Genomic DNA, 24,513 nt, shown 5'->3' with positions numbered 1-24,513 from the left:
TTGGTGATTTAGACCCTGGGAATTCAGGTTGGGTTCTTTTTGGTTGATGTTGTTCTTCCTATGGTGTTGCAAACCCCTCCAGATCCTTCACTCTTTAGTCTAACTCCTCACTTGGTGTACCCTTGTTCAGTCCAATGATTAGCTGCAATCAACCTCGTCTGTATCAGTAGGGCTCCAGAAGAGCTTCTCAGGAGACACCTATATCTGGCTCTGGTTAGCAAGCACGTCTTGGCATCAGCAATAGTGACTGGCTTTGGTGGCTGTATATGGGATGAATCTCCAGGTGGGACATTCTTTGGATGACCTTTTCTTCAGTTCCTGCTCCACACGTTGTCCCTGTATTTCCTCTCGTGAGTATAGTTCTCCCACCAAAGAAGGAATGAAGCCTCCACATTTTGGTCTTCCTTAATCTTGGGCTTCATATGATCTGCGATTTTTTAAAGTATTCCAAGCTTTTGGGCTAATATCCACTTATCAGTGAGTGTATACCATGTGTGTTCTGTGACTGGGTTACCTCACTCAAGATGATATTTTCTAGTTCTATCCATTGATGTGGAGAAATAGGAGCACTCCTCCATTGATGGTGGGATTGCAAGCTGGTAGAACCACTCTGGACATTGGTCTGGTGGTTTCTCAGAAAATTGGACATAGAACTACCTAAGGACCCAGCTATACCACTGCTTGGCATACACTCAAAATATCCTCCAACATATAACAAGGACATATACTCCACTATGTTCATAGCAGATTTATTTATAATAACGAGAAGCTGGAAAGTACCCAGATGTCCTTCAACTGAAGAATGGATGCAGAAAATTTGGTACTCTTACAACATTGAGTACTACTCAGATATTAAAAACAAAGACTACATAAAATTCCTAGGCAAATGTTAACTCTTTCTTTCTCATCCTTATTTATCAAACATCTTAGATGACTCTTTTTCAGCCAATTACATATATATATATATATATATATATATATATATATATATATATATATATATATATGGTAAAAATTTATCTTTAGTTTGGTGGACTCTGGCTACTTTAAATTGATCAAGAGGAGTTGTAGGGAATTTAAATGGCAATAATTCCCAAAAGGAATTTTTAACCTTTTTTATTCTCCATAATAACTGAAAAACAGCCTAACAATTTCCCTGTTGTGGAGCAGAGAGTACACCAGCAGCTGATCACAACCTCTTTGGACTCTTTTTATATTTATCAGGGAGTCTTATAGAATGACTTATTTTTAAATGCTGCAGGGTAGACCAGCTATGTTTATGATATTTTGTTAATTTCTTTTTTGAGTTAGCTTGCTTCTCAGCGGTTGATGTTTTCTTTTTTGACTTATCACTACCTTCTTCTGAGCTACTTTTCTTAGACTTTTCTGTTGAAGAATAAACATAGTACTTAGATCCTAAGTGACACAGTAGGAAAGGAGTTTCCTCACAAGGAGGTGAATCTATAGTCTCCTGAACATATGTGGCTATTTTTTTTCTTTGCTTATCAGCCAATGCCTTCCTAAGCACATTCCAAATAGCAAATGCTATAGGGGACACACCTAATCCTCTGTTCTCTTTAAACCAGTTTTCAGTCTCTAACCGTGTTTTCTCCCATGTACCCATATCTAAATTTCTCCTTCCTGGAAACTGAGGACTGACCATTTATACAAACTGAAGAAAGTCAATCAGCTGGCTAGAGCTAACCCTAATCCCTTTTTTCTTTAAGGGTATGCTTAATAACATCTGTAAAGAACTCTATGTCAAGGGTTCACGTTGTTCCATCCTGAGAGATAAAAGAAATGCACATAAACTGAAACTGATGGTTCCAGACCTAATATTAGTGCTGATAGCTCCCAAAAGAAATGCTTTGAGAACTGCCTGGTATAGCAGGCAATGAAAACCAAAGCTGATGATTCCTGATGTACCCTTGGCATTGATGGTACTCAACCAACCCAACCTGGTTGTGATGGCACCTACAATCCTGCCTCTGCAGATGGCAGCAGTCAATTTACAGCAAGAGATGATGGCTCCTGGCACAACCCTTATGGTACCTAATTTCAACCTTTGCTGACGGCCGTTGGCAATATCAACTCCTATTTCTCACCCTCTATAAACAGGTCTGAAAGGTCCAATTGAGAGTCCAATCTGTGTAGACTTACCTTCGTCAAATTCCCTGCCTCATTCAAGGTGCCAATTTAGATGACAGGAGCCTCCTGGCATGGAGAAGTTAGAGACAGGGCACAGAATAAGACTCTAGTGTGGCTTTGAAGTCTGAGGGTTTCCAGACCTTCTAGTTCTCTAATTATACTGAAATGCTGACAATAACTTTGAAAAAGTGTTAAAAGTTTCTTGTACTTTCTCTGTGCAAAAAGCTGACGCTGTAGGAGATTGGCATCTGTAGCCTGGCAGCAAGGAATTAAGTAATGTGGCCTTTGATCTATCTCACCAGGAACTACATTGCTCTAACTTTTAGTCTGCTTGTTGGAAGTCACAGGAAGAAAAAAAGGAAGAAATGGATACAGAAAATGTGGTACTTGTACACAATGGAGTACTACCCAGCTGTTAAAGCCAATGACTTCATGAAACTCTTAGGGAAATAGATGGAACTAGAAAATATCAACCTGAGTCAAATAATCCAATCACAAAAGAACATACATGATATGCGCTCACTGATGACTGGATATTAGACCAAAAGCTCAGAATACCCAAGGTTTACCTTTTGTGAATTGTAATTCACAAACTACATGAAGCTCAAGAAGAAGGAAGACCAAAGCGTGGATATTTCAGTCCTTCTTAGAAGGGGGAGCAAAACACTCACAAGAGAAATACACAAAATATAGAGCAGAGACAGAAGAAAAGGCCATCCAGAGACTGCCCCACCTGCAGATCCATCCCACATCCAAACACCAAACCCATACAACATTGATGATGCCAAGAAGTGCAGGCTCACAGGGGCCTGATATAACTGTCTCCTGAGAGGCTCTGCCAGAGCACAAGAAATACAAAGGTGGATGCTCACAGCAAACTATTTGACTGAGCACTGGGACCCAAATGAAGTAGTTAGAGAAAGGACTGAAGAAGCTGAAGGAATTTACAAACCTATAGGAAGAAAAGCAATATCAACTAACCAGACTCATCAGAGATCTCAGGGTTTAAACAGAAACCAAAGAGTACACATGGAGGGATCTATATCTGCAGCTGCATATGCATCAGTGGATGGCCTTATTTGGAATCAACAGGAAAAGTGGCCCTTGGTTCTGTGAAGGCTCAATGCTCCACTGTAGGCAAATGCCTGGGAATGGGGGAGGGAGGTAGGGAGTGGTTGAGTGGATAAACACACTCAGAGAAGCAAGGCGTGGGAGGAGGGGACACAAGGTTGTAGAAGTTGAAACCAGTAGCAAGAATAACATTTGAAATGTAAGTAAAGAAAATATCCACTAAAAGTAAAATAAAAAAGATGATTATAAACTTTATTTCTAAGTTGTAAAAAGTTTCAAATGATATCTATCTAAGAAAGCAGGAAAAGCAGAACGATCCAAAGCGAGTCAAGGACATTTTTTTCTGACTTTTTCTCCTTGTCTAAGCCCTCTTTCTCTTTGTCCTTAGTACTTACACATTTTTCAGAATACATGATCACATGTTAAAACGTTTCTCATATGTTCACACATATAATCAAATCATAAATTGAAATAGAAGTTTAAAACAAAAAATGTTTACATGCATATTCATTAGGAGTAATTATATGGCAAACATTCTTCATCAGTCACAGTTTCACAGGTTCCTTGAAAGATAAAACCTATAGCTAAGTTATTTATGAAGTTTTGTATGAACTCAGTCTTCTGTCTTATCATCTATAGTAAATTGTAGTTCCCTTTTTATGACCTTTGCTTAATTGTTTTACAACCTCTTGGAATATTCTCTGAGTGCTAGAAAGTCTGGCTAGTATCTAGAAACAATTAACAGGTAAAACATGGAAGACTGCCAGATTTCTCAATGCAGGGTTTTTTTGTTTTGTTTTGTTTTGTTTTGTTTTTGTGAGTTTGGATTATATGCTTTCAGTTATACTAGTAAAAACAAAAACAGAACAAAAAAAAACAAATTAAAAAACCTAAAAGCATGGTAAGTATAATTTATATACTTTTCTTTTTTATTGAATATCTTTATTTCAAATATTAATCCCTTTCCTGGTTTCCCAAACATAAGCCTCCTCTCCCATACCCCTCCCCTTCTATAATGGTGTTCCTTTGCCCAACCAGCACAACTGTGGACATTCCCCTACACTGGGGGGGTCCAGCCTTGGCAGTACAAAGATCTCATTGCAGTTTTAGCTATAAGAAAAGGCCCTAAAAGGAGTCTCACTATTGTTGGAAATAAATAAATAAATAAATAAATAAATAAATAAATAAATAAATTTAACTTAAAAAAAACTTAATAAACACCAACATAATTTTAGGGATTCTTATAGACTCAACATTAAGAATTAAGAAGTCATCTATTTATCTATATAGAATCCCTACAAGATAGTACATATTCCTGTGTTTTCAGAGCTCTGCTTAAAGAGGTGAGGAAATAGCTAATGATTGTTACATATGTTTAATAATTACAGAAAAATCATATTAAGAGCAGAAATCTTTCCTAAAATGATTTATTACTAGGCCTTGCTAATCAGAGTTTCATCATAGATAGTATCTAAAGCAAAGTCATTTGAGGAAGTCACATGCTAGATACTAGCTTGTCTAATGATGGCTCATAGCTAAATTTAAAGTTGGGAATGAGAGATATGGACAAAGAGGATGGGCACTGTACTACATGGGGGCTTTGGAGAATATTATCAATGCACTGAACTGCTTATAAGTATAAATATATTATTATTAAGATTTCCAATGACAATTTTTATGGTGGGGAGGAGGACTTGCTCAGCAATTAAGGGTGTCATTATTCCAGAGAATCCAAGTTTGATTCCCAAAAATCATACCCAAATCTTTATGCTCCAATACAAATACTGGACTTAATTGGTACAAATACTAAAGGCTCATATATTCACACAAAGCACAGATACAAACACACACAAAAAGAAAAGAAAAGGTAATCGTAATAATAGCAATATGATAACAAGCAGTACAGGTATAGAAACATCAAAGACAAGATCAACCACCTAGCAGCCTAAAGGAAAATCTCTTAGTCTATCTACTTGAACTTATGTTTGAAATCAATTATAATGCTATTTTTGTGGATGCATGCATGTGGTATGAAATTAACTTTATTTTTATTTGAATGATTAATATAGTTCTTTGAGATCACAAACAGAAATAATAAAAAAATTAGCAAATATTAATTTTATATTAAAGCAGACAGATAAAAATATAAATGAAGTAATATAGTCCAAAGTAAAAGAATTGATAAGTAAGATGTTGAATTTGAGAAATAATATCAATGACATTTTCTCATGTGTAAATATTATATATTCAAATAAAATATATATAAAATTTAAAGATATGTATGAATTTTGAGAAGTCCATGATTAATTAAGTAATAAAAACTACTACTAGATCAGAGGAACTAAAAATCTGTAGTCAAAGAACAATGATTAGAGGCAACTTTAATAAAACAGATTTGATAACTTTTTGCACACCTAATTTTTAAATTACATGCTTTATAATACATGTTTTGCAAATGAAAACCATTTTTATCATTTCTGTTCTTGAGATTATACAATGATTGCATCATTTCCCCCATCCATTCTCTTTACAAAAATTCTCTTATTATTTTAAGTTTATGGACTTAACTTTCATTAATCGTCCAGGAGGACTTAAACTGACACAACACACACACACACACACACACACACACACACACACACACACACACACACACACATAATTACAAGTAACTAAAGAATGCTTGAAAATAGTTTACCTGAGGTGTAATATTCTTCCACAGGAAAGATTATAATTTTCCCCAGGAAAAATTTTACATAACATCAGTCTATATTTGTTTTATTAGTTATGGAATATGAATGTTTCAGTTGGATGCCCACATCTACCCGTATAAGATGGATGGTAAAATAACCCTTACATTGCTGATAGAAAGGGCCATCAATTCTTACCACAGTGAGAACTTGCCAAAGCCTGCACTATATACTCTGAGCTGCTTTTTTTTTGTACATTTAAATTTGATCAAATATAACTCTGCAGATTATATCTTTCTTAGAATACAAACAGAGAATAGGATAGCTCACAAACAAGATCTCACTGCCAATGAAAAGTGCAAATGGAACAAATAAAGGTCAGTGGTTACAACGGGGTAGATACCAAGGAAGAACTTTTGTAGTTATTATTAATACATGTAAAAATAAGGTCATGTTGGGCTGGTATTTACATCCAAGATCCAGTCATTGTTTTTTTTTGTTTTTTGTTTTTTTTTTTTTTTACTGAAAAACAGCATTGCTGAAATTCCAAGAAAGCGTGAGGTCAATTTTAAAGCCAACTCAGAATAACAATATATTTAGGAATGGAACCATATTCACTACTAATATAAATGAGGGAAGACATGCTACAAAGAATCCAAAATGGCATTATCTACATGAAAAATGCTCTAGAAAATTGGCTTCTCTTTTAATATAGAAAATTACACACATGGTGCATAATTCTAGTAAAATAATAGTCTATTAAAAACAAAATTGACTAGAATTGAAATATTGTGATACATCAATTTTATCAAACTATGAAGAGTAAAAGTGAATATGTATTTGATGAAATTAAATTTGATACATATGCTCAATCCCATATTTTACTTGATGTGAAGGAAAATAATTCACTTTCAGAAACCAATAGAGAAAATTCTCAGTTTGACTTGGGAAAAATCAAGATATGACAATCAAAGGATTGACCAATAGGTCAACAATATAATTTATATATGGTAGGGTCATAGTGCTTGCCCTGAAGACCGGAGCTCGATCTTAACTCATACATTGTAGGATGACAACCTTCGTTCAAACAGTTTTGCCTTCACCTAAAAATATTGGCTATATCAGAAGAATATAATACATACAAATAAAGAATATGATAACAAGTTTGAAAAGATTGTACTGTGAATATGACCTGGAAACCGGGAAAGGGCAAAACATTCAAAATGTAAATAAGAAATACTCAAGTTAATAAAAAATTAAAAAAAAAACATTCATTCTAGGATTTAACAACGTTTTCCCCAATTTACTTCAGTACATAATCTCTATTCTTTTCCTTTTAATTTTTACACTTATGTCTACATATTGGACATAGTTGTCTCCTGATAGTAATTCCAACATTCAGTACTTTTACCCATGGACCATTTTTCTTGCTATATTGATAATAGAGTGTATATAAAACTGAATAGATTAGGTGTACATTAAATGAAAAAATATGACAATAAAAGAAGCCACTTTTCTTTTACTCATATGTAACATTATATCCAAAAATATTGTTAATACATTATAGTAAAAGTGACTGAATTTTGTCATATATTTAGCTTATTTTCTTCTGATTTTATGCAAGTTTAATGTTCTTTACAGAAATAAATCCTTTTATTCATAATGACTAAACCAGACATTAATTGCTCACATATCTGTAAATAGAGTCTTTGCAGTGAAGAGCTTACTCCTGCACATAATACGTAGAAACACATACTCATACATATTGGTACCTCAACTGCTGAGAGGACAGGGAACCAGAAAAGAGGATTTGTAAGGAATATTGATAATAATGAAATAGAAGAGTCTCCACAAAAAAAAACAACAACAAATTTACCACATCTATTATCATATGACAAATTATTATGATCTACTTTGGGTCAAAATACGATTCCAAAAAAATGGAATACCATAAAATATTTTATTCAAATAAATTTTATATACCCATATTTGATATTTTAAAAATTCAAAATAAAGTTGCCAAATAAATATTACATTTTCATTTATATCTAAACATATTTCTCCTCCACTGTCATGATTTAATGCCTTAATACTTCAAAAGATTTTACCAAGCACAGAATATTATCTCATAGAGCATAATTCACCATCATACCTTCTTTGCTTTTTTTTAAATATTATTATTTTGATAAATTCACTCTCAGAGGTTCTAAAATCTTTCATGTATTTGTTTTGGTCATTTTCAATTTGCTGGTTTCCAACACATCTCTTCATGTATTCACAGGAATCTAGAAGTGGTGGTCTGTTTAGGATAAAAGCATCTTATTTACTTTATCAAGAAATATACATGAATATTTCTGTCCAAATCAGCAATACCTGTCTGAGACTATCAATTAATCTGGAAATTTAACATACACTAAGATACAGCACCATGATGAAACTCTCACATTCAATATGTTTTGGTCTATATGTATATAAAAACAAGAATAAATACTGCAAACAAATGAAGTAAACAGGAAAACACAGGAGAGTTGTCTGAGAATAAAAATTAAACTATCAAACAAACACTTATAATAAAACGTGAGATATGTGAAATATTGGTGGAGCATTCTGGAAATCTGTCTAAAGTTTCCTCAGAAAATTGGACATTCCACAACCTGAGGACCCAGCTATACCTCTCCTGGTCATATACCCACAAGATGCTCCAACATACTACAAGGACACATCCTCCACTATATTCATGGCAGCCTTATTTATAAAAGCCAGAAGCTGGAAAGAATTCAGATGCCCTTCAAAAGAGAAATGGATACAGAAATGTGGTACATCTACACAATGGTTTATTACTCAGCTATCAAAAACAATGACTTCATGAAATTAATAGGCAAATGGAATGAACTAGAAAATATCCCGAAAAACACACACACACACAAAACAAACATACTTGGTATGCACTCATTGATAAGTGGCTATTAGCTCAAAAGCTCGAATTACCCAAAATAAAATCCACAGACCACATGAAGCTCAAGAAGAAGGCCAACAAAGTGGGCAAATGCTTGACTCTTTCTTAAAACAGGGAACAAAAATATTCATGAGAGGGGATATGCAGACAAAGTTTGTAGCAAAGACTGAAGGACCAGCTGCTCAGAGCCTGCCCCACATGGGTATACAGCCATAGATAGATAGATAGATAGATAGATAGATAGATAGATAGATAGATAGATAGATACAGATACAGATACAGATACAGATACAGATACAGATACAGATACAGATAGATATAGATGAAGATTAATGAGACTAAGAAGTGCTGACAGGAGCCTGATATGGTTATCTCTTAAAGTCACAGCCAGAGAATGTCAAATACAGAGGCAAATGCTAGCAGCAAACCATTGCACTGAGAATGGGATCTGTGTTGGAGTACTTGAAGAACAGATTGAAAGAGCTGAAAGGGGTTGCAACCCATAAGAACAAAAATGCCAAGCAACCAGAGCTTCCAAGGACTAAACTAATACCCAAATACTATATACATGTACTTACGCATGTCTACAGCTGCATATGTAGCAGAGGAAAGACTTGTTGGGCAAAAATGAAAGGAGAATCCTTTGGAATCCCCAGTGTAGAGGTATGTGGGAAAGGGAGTTGATTGAAAAGGGGAAAACCCTTATAGAAAAAGGGGAGGGGGTGGGAAAACTGGGAAAGGGAATAACATTTGAAATGAAAATTTTAAAAATCCAATAAGAGAAATAAGAAAGAAAGAACAGGGAAATGAGTGGTTTATTCGACAGATATGTTTTGTAGGCGTTTTTTTAGTCATATGTAACCATTGAACACACAGCTCAGTTTGCCATCTTATAACTCTTTGTCAATAAAATATGTTGAAATGTATTACTTCAAGTTCAAAGACAAACTGCAGCCTCACTGGTAGCATTTTTTCCCTAATGACCACATGTTCTTCACATCAGCTTAGACCCTCCCTATCGTCGTCATATGGGAAGCTTTTTATTCAACCTGTTCTATCTTCAGCTTCCAGCAGTTGAATGTTCAAATGGCTATACCTTATTGGTTTTGTTATAGTTGTATATAGTTTATTCATTTTTTTACTTTTTCTTTTATTGGATATTTTTATTTGCATTTCAAATGTTATCCCTTTCTGGGTATCCCTTCAATAAATCAGCTATCTCCCCCTGCTTCTATGTGGGTGCTCCCTCACCTATCCACCCACTCTTTCCCACCTCCCCACCCTTACATTCCCAAACACTGTGGCATCTAGCCTTCATAGGACCAAGGGCCTCTCCTCCCATTGATGCTTGAAAAGGCCATCCTCTACTACATATACTGCTGGAGCTATAGGTCCATCCCTGTGTACTCTGGGAATGGTGATTTACTCCCTGAGAGATCTGAGGGGTCTTGTTGGTTGATATTGTTGTTATTCTTTTGAGGTTACAAACCCCTTCAGCTCCTTCAGTCCATTCTCTCTCTCACCTCTATATTCACAACTTCTGATTGTGACATTCTTAAGAGTCAGTTACAAATAACATATATATTCTCTTTGCTCAAGCATCACAACACTCAGCACTTATTACATTTAATAACATTATCTAATATCACAGGTACAATCATGACTAAATGCTATGAAGAACATGGTCAGGTTTAGAATAAACCTTTAAATCATAACATGGAAACCTATTCAATCATTGTACCATAGCAAGAATGGTAAATAAGAGGTTATGGTTATCAATAAAATGGGAAACTAACATGAATACAATCAAAGTTACCATTTAATTCCACCCTGATGAGGAAAATAATCCAAAAGAAAATATAGTTAGCAAAAAGATTTTAGAATCTCTAAGAATGAATTTGTAAAATTTAAAAGATAAACAATAAATAAAATTTAATGGTTATACCCAATAAGTAATAAGAATTCTGAACTTGAAAAATACATAATTGTACTTACTGTATTTACTTGTCCCAATATTGATATGGTACTGTTGAATATGGCATTTTCTTCCCAGTGTAGAACGTATGAAGAAGAAAAAAATGCAACAATGACATCATTTCATAGTGAAATTCTTCAGTGATTATGTAATAACATCTACTGATATTAAAAACAAAAGCAGAGACAAATTTGAGAATCTGCAAGATCCAGAAGATAAAAATCCAGGTGAAAATCCTATTATTACATGAGTCTGCTTGATGCAGAACACACAGTATGCAGTACATATTTGCTTGGTTCATATTTTTGTGACCATGTATGTTTTGAGTTTGTTGATGATTCAATCTGTCACAATAAACATTCCAAAGGATTGGGAATCCCATTTTGAATTTTGAAACTATCCCTTCCCTTGGACTCTGCTGCTGAAGCCCTCTATTCACATGAAAAACAAGTTGATAAATATGTTTGTTCATATTCTTCACTAGCCAAATGCAATATGACTTCAGCAAAGATTACAAACAACAAGAACTCAGGGTTGTTTTCTCCTGGGATGAATTGGCTAAACATATGAAGCAAGAAACTTTTAATATGAAAAACAATTTAATCAGATCCCTACAGTTTAATTTAGAGGAGAGCAACTCAGTGAAAAAGGAAAAGGCTAAAAAGAAATCATTGGCAGTACAAACTCTCAAATTAATGTTTTCGAGAGCTTTTGGTGGCAACTAAAAAGTGTTAACTATGGGAAACAACTTTCAAGCCATTTAGAGAATATGGATTTGTATAGTTTATCCCAACATTATCTACTTATAGTCCAATAAAGGGGCTTTATCTTTAATATCTGTAAATTTTACACAATAAAAATTATGACTTGGTCCTTCAAAGACTGAACCCCCAGTGAACGTGATTGTTGGGGGGAGGGCAGCAATGGGGGGAGGATGGGGAGGGAAACACCCATTAAGAAGGGGAGGGGGAGGGATTAGGGGGATGTTTGCCTGGAAATCAGGAAAGGGAATAACATTTGAAATGTAAATAAGGAATACTCAAGTTAATAAAAAAATAAAAAATAATTAAAAAAAAAACCCTCCCATTTGCCTGGTTCTCCAGATGATATGGGTATAGGAGCTCAAGAAGAACATTTTTAGCAAGTTCCCATATTGTGTTTTATAATGTCAATTAATATTTGATTACCTGAGCTAACGATATACATCATGACACAAGTTAGCATATGATACGGGAATTATAATCACTTAAACTGACAATAAAAATGAAATAGAAATGTTATTTTCAAAATTCTGCTTCTTGTTCAAAAAGTCCTTATTGCTTCCTAAGAGAGTAACTATTTCACTGATGTGAAACACTGGTGAATAGTCTATAAAAACAAACTATGAGAACTCTCAAGGTAATAATCATTATTACAATGTCCAGTTCCTTTGAATTTAACAACTTTAAACAAAGTATTTCGGTACTCTTCCCTATCTTGTTGAGTCCAAAGTTCTGTAGGGGGTTTGTGTCAAATGAACATGATGAAAAGTGGATTTAAAGTTTATACTTACATGGAAACCAAAGAAAATTTTAGGTGTGGGGTTTGAGACTATGATTTTATTATCAGAACTTCACTGATTAATATTAAGCTCTGGACTTATGAACTTTACTGTTAATCTAGATTTCAAACCCATCAAAGACCTGAGAGGTATACATTTAACCTGAGTAAGCATGGTGTGCAGACCAAGGAGCTTCTGTGTTAAATAAAATGACAGAGATTTATTGGCTTCTTAGAAGAGTCAACCAAAGTTCATCCATAAAAGTGGGAACATCCATCTTTAACACCCAAGCCCAGAAGTTCTGAGAGACCTAACCTTGAAGCAGAAAGTTTGAAAGTACATCCTATATTGTCTAGGAAACACCAGGCAATGACTATCCAGTATGGGACATAGTGCATAAGAAGAGAGGCCACTTAACTGACAATGAGAATAGACACAATGAAGAAACCTATACAATCACTCCATAGGTTAAAGGAAAAAGACTCATTCAAATTTGATAAAGCTCTCTTCTAGAAAATAGTTAAGAAGTTCTAGTAGCCAGTATTAACCTTCACATGACAATACATACCAGTCTTATATTACTGGAAGGCACACAAGTTTCTCTTCCCAGAGATGAGGAAAATTACTCCCTATTTAGCAAGCAGGTACCTTATTCAAACTTCCGATGGATTGGGGCTTTTGTCTAAATCACTGTCCTTGTGAAAGGAATGTCTTGGGAACCAAAAAACTTATGTTGTTACCTAACTCAATTATTTAACAGCTTGGTAATATGCACTTAGCAAATCCATAAGTAGTTAGACATATATCTTAAGTTAATTATTGTTAATCAAATTAGATCTTTATAACATTAAATTTTCAATTTTCTTCCAAAAAATCCTTACCAATCTAAGATATTCCAGACTTTTCTCACTTTTTTTATTCTAAAAGGAGATACAATATTCTTCACTGCTTTTCCTTTTCACAAATCCCCAGTCTTGTGACCTAACACTAGGCAGAAGAGAAAGAAGAGAGGATACAGAGAAAGAGATCCCTGAATATATTTTTTCTTTCATCCCTAAGCATTAACAACCTGCAATTAACCTTCCTATATGACCAAAAACTGACAACAGCAACCTTCCACCCCACCTCTCAAAGGAAAGAGAGAATTGTTCTCTATGGAAAGTTTCATTTGTGTGGCAGCAACACCATGTTTGGAGACTGTACTGGCTTGTTTAGTGTGTCAACTTGACACAAGCTGGAGTTATCGCAGAGAAAGGAGCTTCAATTGAGAAAATGCTTCCATAAGTCCCAGCATTAATGCATTTTCTCAACTAGTATTCTTTGGGGGAGGACCCATCCCATTGTGGGTGGTGCAGTCCCTGGGTTCATAGTCTATAAGAGAGCAAGCTGAGCAAGCCAGGGAAAGCAAGCCAGTAACTAGCATCTCTCCATGGCCTCTGCAAAACCTCCTGCCTCCTACCCTATGTGACTTCTAGTCCTGACTTCATATGTTAATTAACATCAATGTGGAAGTGTGAGCAGAATAAACCCAATCCTCCCCAACTTGCTTCTTGCTTGTGATGTTTGTGCAGGAATAGAAACCTGGATTAAGAGAAATTGGTCCAGGAATGGGGTTTTCCTGTGACTGGAAGGACTTTGGAATGTTGAGCTAACGAGCCACTGGGATGTTCTGTAGGAGCTTGAAAGAATGTGAATTTTGGAAGTTTTGGAAAGAAATGGAATGCTTTAAATGGGGTTTAATGGGCTATCCTAGTAGGATTACAGAAGTCTATGTTACTGAGAGGTTTGAACTGTACAGACCTGGCCCAGGAGGTTTCAGTGAAAAAGAATTTAAATATGAGGCCTACAAACAGTTTTATGGTATTTTGGGGGAAAATGTGGCTGCTTTACACCATGGTCCAAACAGTGTGCCTAGGTTAAGGTGAAGAGATTTAGATTAATTGCTTTGAAAAAAGAAGTCTCAAAACAGCCTGGTGCAAATTCTGATGTGTGGTTACTAAAATTCACTCTTTTTCTTGAGTTAGAAAGGGTTCTTATTTCTAATTATTGAATTTATGTACTGATATAATTAAATGTATATAATTTTTATGAGTAGATTTGATAGAAATTTATTTGACGGGATATTCATTATAGGCCTTTTGGCTTTTCTATTTTTCTATTTTTATTTTTTTATTAGATATATTTCTTTACTTACATTTCAAACATTATCAACTTTCCCAGTTTCCAGTCCATTATTCCCCATTCAGTCCCCCTAACCCATACAGGTATTCTACCTGTCCACCACCTTAATGCACCCACTCCCAAATTCCACTACCCTGGGTGTACAACCTTGGCAGGACCAAGGGCTTCCCTATCAACTGGTGCCCCAACAAGGCTATTCTCTGCAACATATGAAATTGGAGCCCTGAGTCAGTCCATGTATAACCTTCAGTAGTGGTTTAGTCCCTTAAGCCCGGGTTGGTTGACATTATTGTACTTTTTTTTCTTTTATCGTTATTAAATTGAGTATTTCTTATTTACATTTCGATTGTTATTCCTTTTCCCGGTTTCCAGACCAACATCACCCTAACCGCTGCCTCTCCCCTTCTATGTAGGTGTTCCCCTCCCCATCCTCACACCATTACTGCCCTTGCCCCAACAATCACGTTCACTGTGGGTACAGTCTTGGAAGGACCAAGGGCTTCCCCTTCCACTGGTGCTCTTACTAGGCTATTCATTGCTACCTAGGGGGTTGGAGCCCAGGGTCAGTCAATATACAGTCTTTGGGTAGTGGCTTAGTCCCTGGAAGATCTGGCTGGTTGGCATTGTTGTTCATATGGTGTCTCGAGCCCCTTCAATCTCTTCCAGTCCTTTCTCTGATTCCTTCAACAGGGGTCCCATTCTCAGTTCAGTGGGTTGCTTCTGGCCTTTGCCTCTGTATTTGCTATATTCTGGCTGTGTCTCTCAGGAGAGACCTACATCCAGTTCCTGTCAGCCTGCACTTCTTTGCTACATCCATCTTACCTAATTGGGTGGCTGTATATGTATGGGCCACATGTGGGGCAGGCTCTGAATGGGTGTTCCTTCTACCTCTGTTCTAAACTTTGCCTCCCTATTCCTTCCCAAGGGTATTCTTGTTCCCCTTTTAAAGAAGGAGTGAAGCATTCGCATTTTGGTCATCCCTCTTGAGTTTCATGAGTTCTGTGTATCTAGGGCAATTCAAGCATTTGGGCTAATAGCCACTTATCAATGAGTGCATACCATGTGTGTTTTTCTGTGATTGGGTTACCTCACTCATGATGCTATTTTCCAGTTCCATCCATTTGCCTATGAATTTCATAAATTCATTGTTTTTGATAGCTGAGTAATATTCCATTGTGTAGATGTACCACATTTTATGTATCCATTACTTTGTTGAAGGGCATCTGGGTTCTTTCCAGGTTCTGGCTATTATAAATAAGGATATTATGAAAATAGTGGACCATGTGTCTTTTTTATATGTTGGGGCATCCTTTGGGTACATGCCCAAGAAAGGTATACCTGGGTCCTCAGGTAGTTCAATGTCCAACTTTCTGAAGAACCTCCGGACTGATATCCAAAATGGTTATACCAGTCTGTAATCCCACCAACAATGGAGGAGAATTCCTCTTTCTCCACATCCTCACCAGCATCTGCTATCCCCTGAGTTTTTTATCTTAGCCATCCTCACAGGTGTGAGGTGAAAGTTTAGGGTTGTTTGATTTGCATTTCCCTTATGACTAAAGATGTTGAACATTTCTTTAGGTGTTTCTAAGCCATTCGGCATTCCTCAGCTATGAATTCTTTGTTTAGCTCTGAAACCAAATTTTTAAAAGGGTTATTTGTCCCCCTGTGGTCTAACTTCTTGTGTTCTTTGTATATTTTGGATATAACCCCTCTATATGTTGTAGGATTGGTACAGATCTTTTCCCAATCTGTTGGTTGCCATTTTGTACTAATAAGAGTGTGCTTTGCCTTAAAGAAGCTTTGCAGTTTTATGAGATCCCATTTGTCGATTCTTGATCTTAGAGCATAAGCCATTAAGGTTTTGATCAGAAAATTTTACAGTGCCCATGTGTTTGAGATTCTTCGCTACTTTTTTTTTCTATTAGATTGAGTATAGGTGGTTTAATGTGGAGGTCCTTGATCCACTTTGACTTAAGCTTTGATCAGAGTGATCAGCATGGTTCAATCTGCATTCTTCTACAGGTTGACCTCCAGTTGAAGCAGGACCTTTTGCTGAAAATGTTATCTTTTTTCCATTGGATGGTTTTGGCACCTTTATCAAAAATCAAGTGACTGTAGGTATGTGGGTTCATTTCTGGTTCTTCAGTTCTATTCCACTGGTCTATCTGTTTGTCTCTGCACCAATACCATGCAGTTTTTATCACTATTGCTCTGTAAAACTGCTTGAGTTCAGGGATCGTGATTCCCCCAGAAGTCTTTTATTGTTGAGGATAGTTTTAGCTATCCTGGGTTTTCTGTTATCCCAGATGAATTTGCAAATTGTTCTGTCTAGCTCGCTGAAGAATTGGATTCGTATATTGATGGGGATTGCATTGAATCTCTGGCTCACTTTTGGTAAAATGGCCATTTTTACTATATTAATCCTGCCAATCCATGAGCATGGGAGATCTTTCCATCTTCTGAGGTCTTCTTCAATTTCTTTCTTCAGAGGCTTGAATTTCTTATTGTACAGATCTTTTACTTGCTTGGTTAAAGTCACACCGAGGTATTTTATATTATTTGGGACTTTTATGAAGGGTGTCGTTTCCCTAGTTTCTTTTTCAGATTGTTCTCTTCTGTGTAGAGGAAGGCTACTGATTTATTTGAGTAAATTTGATACCCAACTACTTTGCTGAAGTTGTTTATCAGGTTCAGTAGTTCTCTAGTGGAACTTTTGGGATCACGTAAATATACTATAATATCTTCTGCAAATAGTGATATTTTGACTTCTTCTTTTCCAATTTGTATCTCCTTGAACTCCTTTTGTTTTGCTCTGGCTAGAAATTCAAGAACTATATTGAATAAGTAGGGAGAGAGTGGACAGTCTTGTATATTCCTTGATTTTAGTGCTTCAAGTTTCTCTCCATTTAGTTGAATGTTAGCAACTAGTTTGCTGTAGGTGGCTTTTACTATGTTTAGGCAGGAGCCTTGAATTCCTGTTTTCTCCAGGACTTTTATCATGAAGTAGTGTCGAATTTTCTCAAATGTTTCTCAGCATCTAATGAAATGACCATGTGGTTTTGTTCTTTCAGTTTGTTTATATACTGGATCACATTGATAGTTTTCTGTATATTAAACCATCCCGGCATGCCTGGAAGGAAGCCTACTTGATCATGATGGATAATTGTCTTGATGTGCTCTTGGATTCTTTTTGCCAGAATTTTATTGAGTATTTTTGTGTCGATATTCATAATGGAAATTGATCTGAAGTTCTCTTTCTTTGTTGGGTCTCTGTTTGATTTAGGTATAAGAGTAACTGTGGCTTAACAGAAGGAATTCGGCAGTGCTCCACCTGTTTCAATTTTGTGGAATAGTTTGGATAGTATTGGTATGAGATCTTCTATAAAGTTCTAATAGAATTGTGCACTAAACCCGTCTGGACCTGGGCTCCTTTTGGTTGGGAGACCTTTAATGACTACTGCTATTTCGTTAGGAGTTATGGGACTGTTTAAATGGTTTATCTGTTCCTGATTTAACTTTGGTACCTGGTATCAGTCTAGGAAATTCTGTTTCCTGAAGATTTTAAAGTTTTGATGAATGTTGTTTTTTTTTAGTACTATCTGATGATTTTTTGAATTTCCTATGATTCTGTAGTTATGTCTCCCTTTTCATTTCTGATTTTGTTAATTTGGACACACTCTCTGTGTCCTCTCGTTAGTCTGGCTAAGGACTTATCTATATTGTTAATTTTGTCAAAGAACCAACTTTTGGTTTTGTTTCTTCTTTGTATGCTCCTTTTTGTTTCTGCTTGGTTGATTTCAGCTCTGAGTTTGATTATTTCATGCCTTCTGCTCCTCCTGGGTGTATTTGCTTCTTTTTGTTCTAGAGATTTTAGGTGTGCTGTCAAGCTGCTGACATATGCTCTTTCCTGTTTCTTTCTGCAGGCACTCAGCGCTATGAGTTTTCCTCTTAGCACAGCTTTCATTGTGTCCCATAAGTTTGAGTATGTTGTATCTTCATTTTCATTAAATTCTAAAAAGTTTTTAATTTCTTTCTTTATTTCTTTTTTGACCAGGTTATCATTGAGTAGAGCATTGTTCAAATTCCACGTATATGTGGGCATTCTTCCCTTATTGTTATTGAAGACCAGTTTTAGGCCGTGGTGGTCCGATAGCACGCATGGGATTATTTCTATCTTTCTGTACCTGTTGAGGCCCGTTTTTTGACCAATTATATGGTCAATTTTGGAGAAAGTACCATGAGGAGCTGAGAAGAAGGTATATCCTTTTGCTTTAGGATAGAATGTTCTATAAATATCCGTTAAGTCCATTTGGCTCATGACTTCTCTTAGTCTGTACATCACTGTTTAATTTCTGTTTCCATGATCTGTCCATTGATGAGAGTGGGGTGTTGAAATCTCCCACTATTATTGTGTGAGGTGCAATGTGTGTTTTGAGCTTTAGTAAGGTTTCTTTTACGTATGTAGGTGCCCTTGTATTTGGGGCATAGATATTTAGGATTGAGAGTTCATCTTGGTTGATTTTTCCTTTGATGAATATGAAGTGTCCTTCCTTATCTTTTTTGATGACTTTTAGTTGGAAATTGATTTTATTTGATATTAGAATGGCTACTCCAGCTTGCTTCTTCTGACCATTTGCTTGGAAAGTTGTTTTCCAGCCTTTCACTCTGAGGTAGTGTCTGTCTTTGTCTCTGAGGTGTGTTTCCTGTAGGCAGCAGAATGCAGGGTCCTCGTTGCGTATCCAGTTTGTTAATCTATGTCTTTTTATTGGGGAGCTGAGGCCATTGATATTGAGAGATATTAAGGAATAGTGATTATTGCTTCCCGTTATATTCATATTTGGATGTGAGGTTATGTTTGTGTGCTTTCATTCTCTTTGTTTTGTTGCCAAGACGATTAGTTTCTTGCTTCTTCTAGGGTATTGCTTGCCTCCTTATGTTGGGCTTTACCATTTATTATCCTTTGTAGTGCTGGATTTGTAGAAAGATATTGTGTAAATTTGGTTTTGTCATGGAATATCTTGGTTTCTCCATCAATGTTAATTGAGAATTTTGCTGGATACAGTAACCTGGGCTGGCATTTGTGTTCTCTTAGGGTCTGTATAACATCAGTCCAGGATCTTCTGGCCTTCATAGTTTCTGGCGAGAAGTCTGGTGTGATTCTGATAGGTCTCCCTTTATATGTTACTTGACCTTTTTCCCTTACTGCTTTTAATATTCTTTCTTTATTTTGTGCATTTGGTGTTTTGACAATTATGTGACGGGAGGTGTTTCTTTTCTGGTCCAATCTATTTGGAGTTCTGTAGGCTTCTTGTATGTCTATGGGTATCTCTTTTTTTAGGTTAGGGAAGTTTTCTTCTATGATTTTGTTGAAGATATTTACTGGTCCTTTGAGCTGGGAGTCTTCACTCTCTTCTATACCTATTATCCTTAGGTTTGATCTTCTCATTGAGTCCTGGATTTCCTGTATGTTTTGGACCAGTAGCTTTTTCCGCTTTACATTATCTTTGACAGTTGAGTCAATGATTTCTATGGAATCTTCTGCTCCTGAGATTCTCTCTTCCATCTCTTGTATTCTGTTGGTGAAGCTTGTATCTACAGCTCCTTGTCTCTTCTTTTGGTTTTCTATATCCAGGGTTGTTTCCATGTGTTCTTTCTTGATTGCTTCTATTTCCATTTTTAATTCCTTCAACTGTTTGATTGTGTTTTCCTGGAATTCTTTCAGGGATTTTTGCGATTCCTCTCTGTAGGCTTTTACTTGTTTATTAATGTTTTCCTGTGCTTCCCTAAGTGTGTTCATGTCTTTCTTGAAGTCCTCCAGCATCATGATCAAATATGATTTTGAAACTAGATCTTGCTTTTCTGGTGTGTTTGGATATTCCATGTTTGTTTTGGTGGGAGAATTGGGCTCCGATGATGGCATGTAGTCTTGGTTTCTGTTGCTTGGGTTCCTGCGCTTGCCTCTCGCCATCAGATTATCTCTAGTGTTACTTTGTTCTGCTATTTCTGACAGTGGCTAGACTGTCCTATAAGCCTGTGTGTTAGGAGTGCTGTAGACCTGTTTTCCTCTCTTTCAGTCAGTTATGGGGACAGTGTGTTCTGCTTTCGGGCGTGTAGTTTTTCCTCTCTACAGGTCTTCAGCTGTTCCTGTGGGCCTGTGTCTTGAGTTCACCAGGCAGCTTTCTTGCAGCAGAAAATTTGGTCTTACCTGTGGTCCTGAGGCTCAGGTTTGCTCGTGGGGTGCTGCCCAGGGGCTCTCTGCAGCGGCAGCAACCAGGAAGACCTGTGCCGCCCCTTCCGGGAGCTTCAGTGCACCAGGGTTCCAGATGGTCTTTGGCTTTTTCCTCTGGCGTCTGAGATGTGTGTGCAGGGAGCAGTCTCTTCTGGTTTCCCAGGCTTGTCTGCCTCTCTGAAGGTTTAGCTCTCCCTCCCATGGGATTTGGGTGCAGAGAACTGTTTATCTGGTCTGTTTCCTTCAGGGTCCGGCAGTGTCTCTGGCAGGGGTCCTGCCGCTCCTGGGCCCTCCCCCACGGGAGCCCAGAGGCCTTATACAGTTTCCTCTTGGGCCAGGGATGTGGGCAGGGGTGAGCAGTGTTGGTGGTCTCTTCCGATCTGCAGCCTCAGGAGTGCCCACCTGACCAGGTGGTTGGGTCTCTCTCTCACCAGGTCTGGGAGCAGAGAGCTGCTGCGGGCCGGGATCCGCGGGTGTGGGACTTCCGGTAAACACAGAACGTGCCCGGTCCTAGAGAAATTCTGCTTCCGTGTGTCCCAAGCTCACCAGGCAGCTTTCTTGCAGCAGAAAATTTGGTCTTACCTGTGGTCCCGAGGCTCAGGTTCGCTCGTGGGGTGCTGCCCAGGGGCTCTCTGCAGCGGCAGCAACCAGGAAGACCTGTGCTGCCCCTTCTGGGAGCTTCAGTGCACCAGGGTTCCAGATGGTCTTTGGCTTTTTCCTCTGGCGTCCGAGATGTGTGTGCAGGGAGCAGTCTCTTCTGGTTTCCCAGGCTTGTCTGCCTCTCTGAAGGTTTAGCTCTCCCTCCCACGGGATTTGGGTGCAGAGAACTGTTTATCCGGTCTGTTTCCTTCAGGGTCCGGCAGTGTCTCTGGCAGGGGTCCTGCCGCTCCTGGGCCCTCCCCCACGGGAGCCCAGAGGCCTTATACAGTTTCCTCTTGGGCCAGGGATGTGGGCAGTGGTGAGCAGTGTTGTTGGTCTCTTCCGCTCTGCAGCCTCAGGAGTGCCCACCTGACCAGGCGGTTGGGTCTCTCTCGCACCGGGTCTGGGAGCAGAGAGCTGCTGCGGGCCGGGATCCGCGGGTGTCACAAGTAAAGTTTTGAATTGACAAGTTTATTCAGAAATATAGGAAGTTTACTGAGCCAGGATGTTCCTCTGTGTCTCTGTTTCGAACACATTTTTCAAAATAATTCCTATCTTCACTACAATTCTGTAAAGAATAGAAGAACATCAGGGTTTCTAAAACTGCTGACTTTGGCTTTTAGGAAGGTACTAAGACTTGTCATAAACTTCATGATCCAAATCTCTTCCTATACATACAAGTTCCTTAATTATAAATTTGTATGTTAAAAACCTAGGATTTCAGTTATAACTTGTCAGCTTCTAAATTTCCACTAAGTTTTGATCCTTTAATAACTCTTCTAAAGTTTTCTTTATCATGATTACTAACAGCACTCATTAGTGTTTTGAATGCTAATTTAAGTAATAAGTTCTTAGGATAGACTGAAATTTCTGCATAATTCATTTTTTCATGGTATTGTCATTAATTGCATTCTTTTTTAGCAGGTAGAGAGAGGACTTTAACAGGAAGAAGCATAAGGTGTGTAGCAAATATCCATCAAGGGCAATGAAGTGTCAGTCCAGATTGTCCAAGCACCAAAACTTGTTAAACAGTGCCTTCAGGAAACTTGGAATCACCACAAGAGCTTCAAGACTCAACTCTAAGAAAGAAACATCTGGAGAAGGAGTGAAGGGATTAAAGTAGCAAAAAAATATTCCTTTTTGTTTTTCAGACTTTTCAGTTAACTTTCCCTCAGAGATACATGACCCTGACTGTTGGGTTTTGTTAAAGAAGCAAAATGTGAAGTGTCAGTCCAGATTGTCCAAGCACCAAAACTTGTTAAACAGTGCCTTCAGGAAACTTGGAATCACCACAAGAGCTTCAAGACTCAACTCTAAGAAAGAAACATCTGGAGAAGGAGTGAAGGGATTAAAGTAGCAAAAAAATATTCCTTTTTGTTTTTCAGACTTTTCAGTTAACTTTCCCTCAGAGACACATGACCCTGACTGTTGGGTTTTGTTAAAGAAGCAAAATGTGCTGGCAATTGGATAATAGACACAGCTGCATCTAGTCGATAATAACAGGGTAGTCTAAGAAAACATGTCATTCCCAGGTCAAGATATTTCTCTTAAACATATGAACCCTCTCTGTGGTTTGACCAGATGTGGTGGAACATTCCTTTACCCTTTTTAGCAATCATGTAATGCCAAGGTTTGAAAATTCCTTTGTGAAAATTTTCCCTTTATAAACCACTTTCCCCTGGACCTTGGAGTTATTCATCTATCCTGCTAACTTGGGGCAGTTTGCCGGCTGAGCTGGAACTTAAATAAAGACTTTGGTATGCTTGCATAGGAGTGATGGTTCCTCATGGTCTCTGGGGGTTTCGTTATCAGGGCATAACATTTGGTACATTTTCTGGGAAACTCCAAAACACAAGACTCAGGCCAAGAGAGTATGGCACTGGCAGGTAGTAAATGTCTAATATCTTTGGGTATTGTCTGTGTCTATTCTTACTTTTGTTTTTGAAAAAAAAAGCCTTGAATTTTTGATATGCACAGCTTGGCACCAAGTGACAAAGAGTGACAACACTGGAGGGTCACAGTTCCAGGGGTCAGTGAAATGATCCTGAACCCATGACCACCTTTCAACTGGAGGAATTTTAGGTGGAAGTTTGAGATTCCCAGTATGAATCGCTTTCCTCTCCATGCTGCTTTTGCTTTCCAAAGAGGGAATCTGTGAGTGCAAGTCTTAGGATTCATTTTTTTATTTCGATCTTGGAGTTGTTATGTGGTGCTATGTCTATGCCGGTATTTTTGTTCTTGTTATTGGGTTTTGTTGTCATTTCTTCGGTCTATGGACTGGAATCAAAAATGAAGTAGTCTTTACATAGAAAGGCCCAACCCTTATTAAGCAAGACTTCTTTTAGGGATGAACATTTTTCATGAGGAATGTATCCCTGCATCTGCTTGGCATAAAGATAGAAGTATGTTTAGAGTAAAAGAGGTGGAACAATATTTACCAAGAGAGAGCTAAATAGAGGAGAGTGAGAAAATATCTCTCACAGGCATCTCAGTGTCCTGCCTTTTTGTGATTCTATATCACCTCAAGTTGACAATTGATATTAGCCTGTACGCTCATAAATATAAGTATTATGAATAAACAGAGACTTCTCCCTCTACAGTTCACATATCTGAAATGAAACACTACAGTATAGCATAATATACAACAGTAACCACCCCAGTTGTCAAACAGAGTACAGCAGACATCACACGAGCAGGGCTGTCAACAGAGATGCTGGTACTATCTTGTATATTCTATTAACTGGTTCCCATTAGCTCAGAGTTCCCTCCTTCACCAATCTTCAGTCAAGATCCTCTAAGTATTCTCCTGTACTGCTGGATCTAATTTTAGATTTTTCTGAACAAATTTATGAAGAATTTTCCACATAAGATGTGAATATAAACTCCTCATTCTCCATGCTACATAAGCATACCTGTCTCAGCCATTTTTCCACTTATTTCCTGATGTCCCGCATTTGCCAAGGCAACCCTGTCACTGTTTAGAATTTCAGCCCACCCATAAAACTTTTGGCCAAAAATTAGTGCTGTCTACCAAAAAAGCAGGGGCAAAGATGTAGCAGAGACTACTGGAATGGCCAACCA

The 24,513-nt window shown here is 37.4% G+C and overlaps 1 long non-coding RNA gene across 1 annotated transcript in view; it reads left to right on the top strand.

Annotated features, from left to right (window-relative positions):
• LOC148005576 (uncharacterized) overlaps window positions 1-23,200 on the top strand; it is a 72,624-nt gene extending 49,424 nt beyond the window's left edge. The window contains exon 3 of the long non-coding RNA XR_015620594.1: window positions 22,354-23,200. This is a non-coding gene — a long non-coding RNA (uncharacterized LOC148005576). The remainder of the gene's footprint in view (window positions 1-22,353) is intronic.
• The last annotated feature ends 1,313 nt before the right edge of the window (window positions 23,201-24,513 follow it).

Source organism: Rattus norvegicus, chromosome 5 (genome assembly GCF_021556685.1).
Source record: "Rattus norvegicus strain SHRSP/BbbUtx chromosome 5, alternate assembly SHRSP_T2T, whole genome shotgun sequence".
Taxonomy (NCBI): domain Eukaryota; kingdom Metazoa; phylum Chordata; class Mammalia; order Rodentia; family Muridae; genus Rattus; species Rattus norvegicus.
Note: the sequence above shows the minus strand (reverse complement) of the source record. Positions and strands in the feature narration are given on the sequence as shown.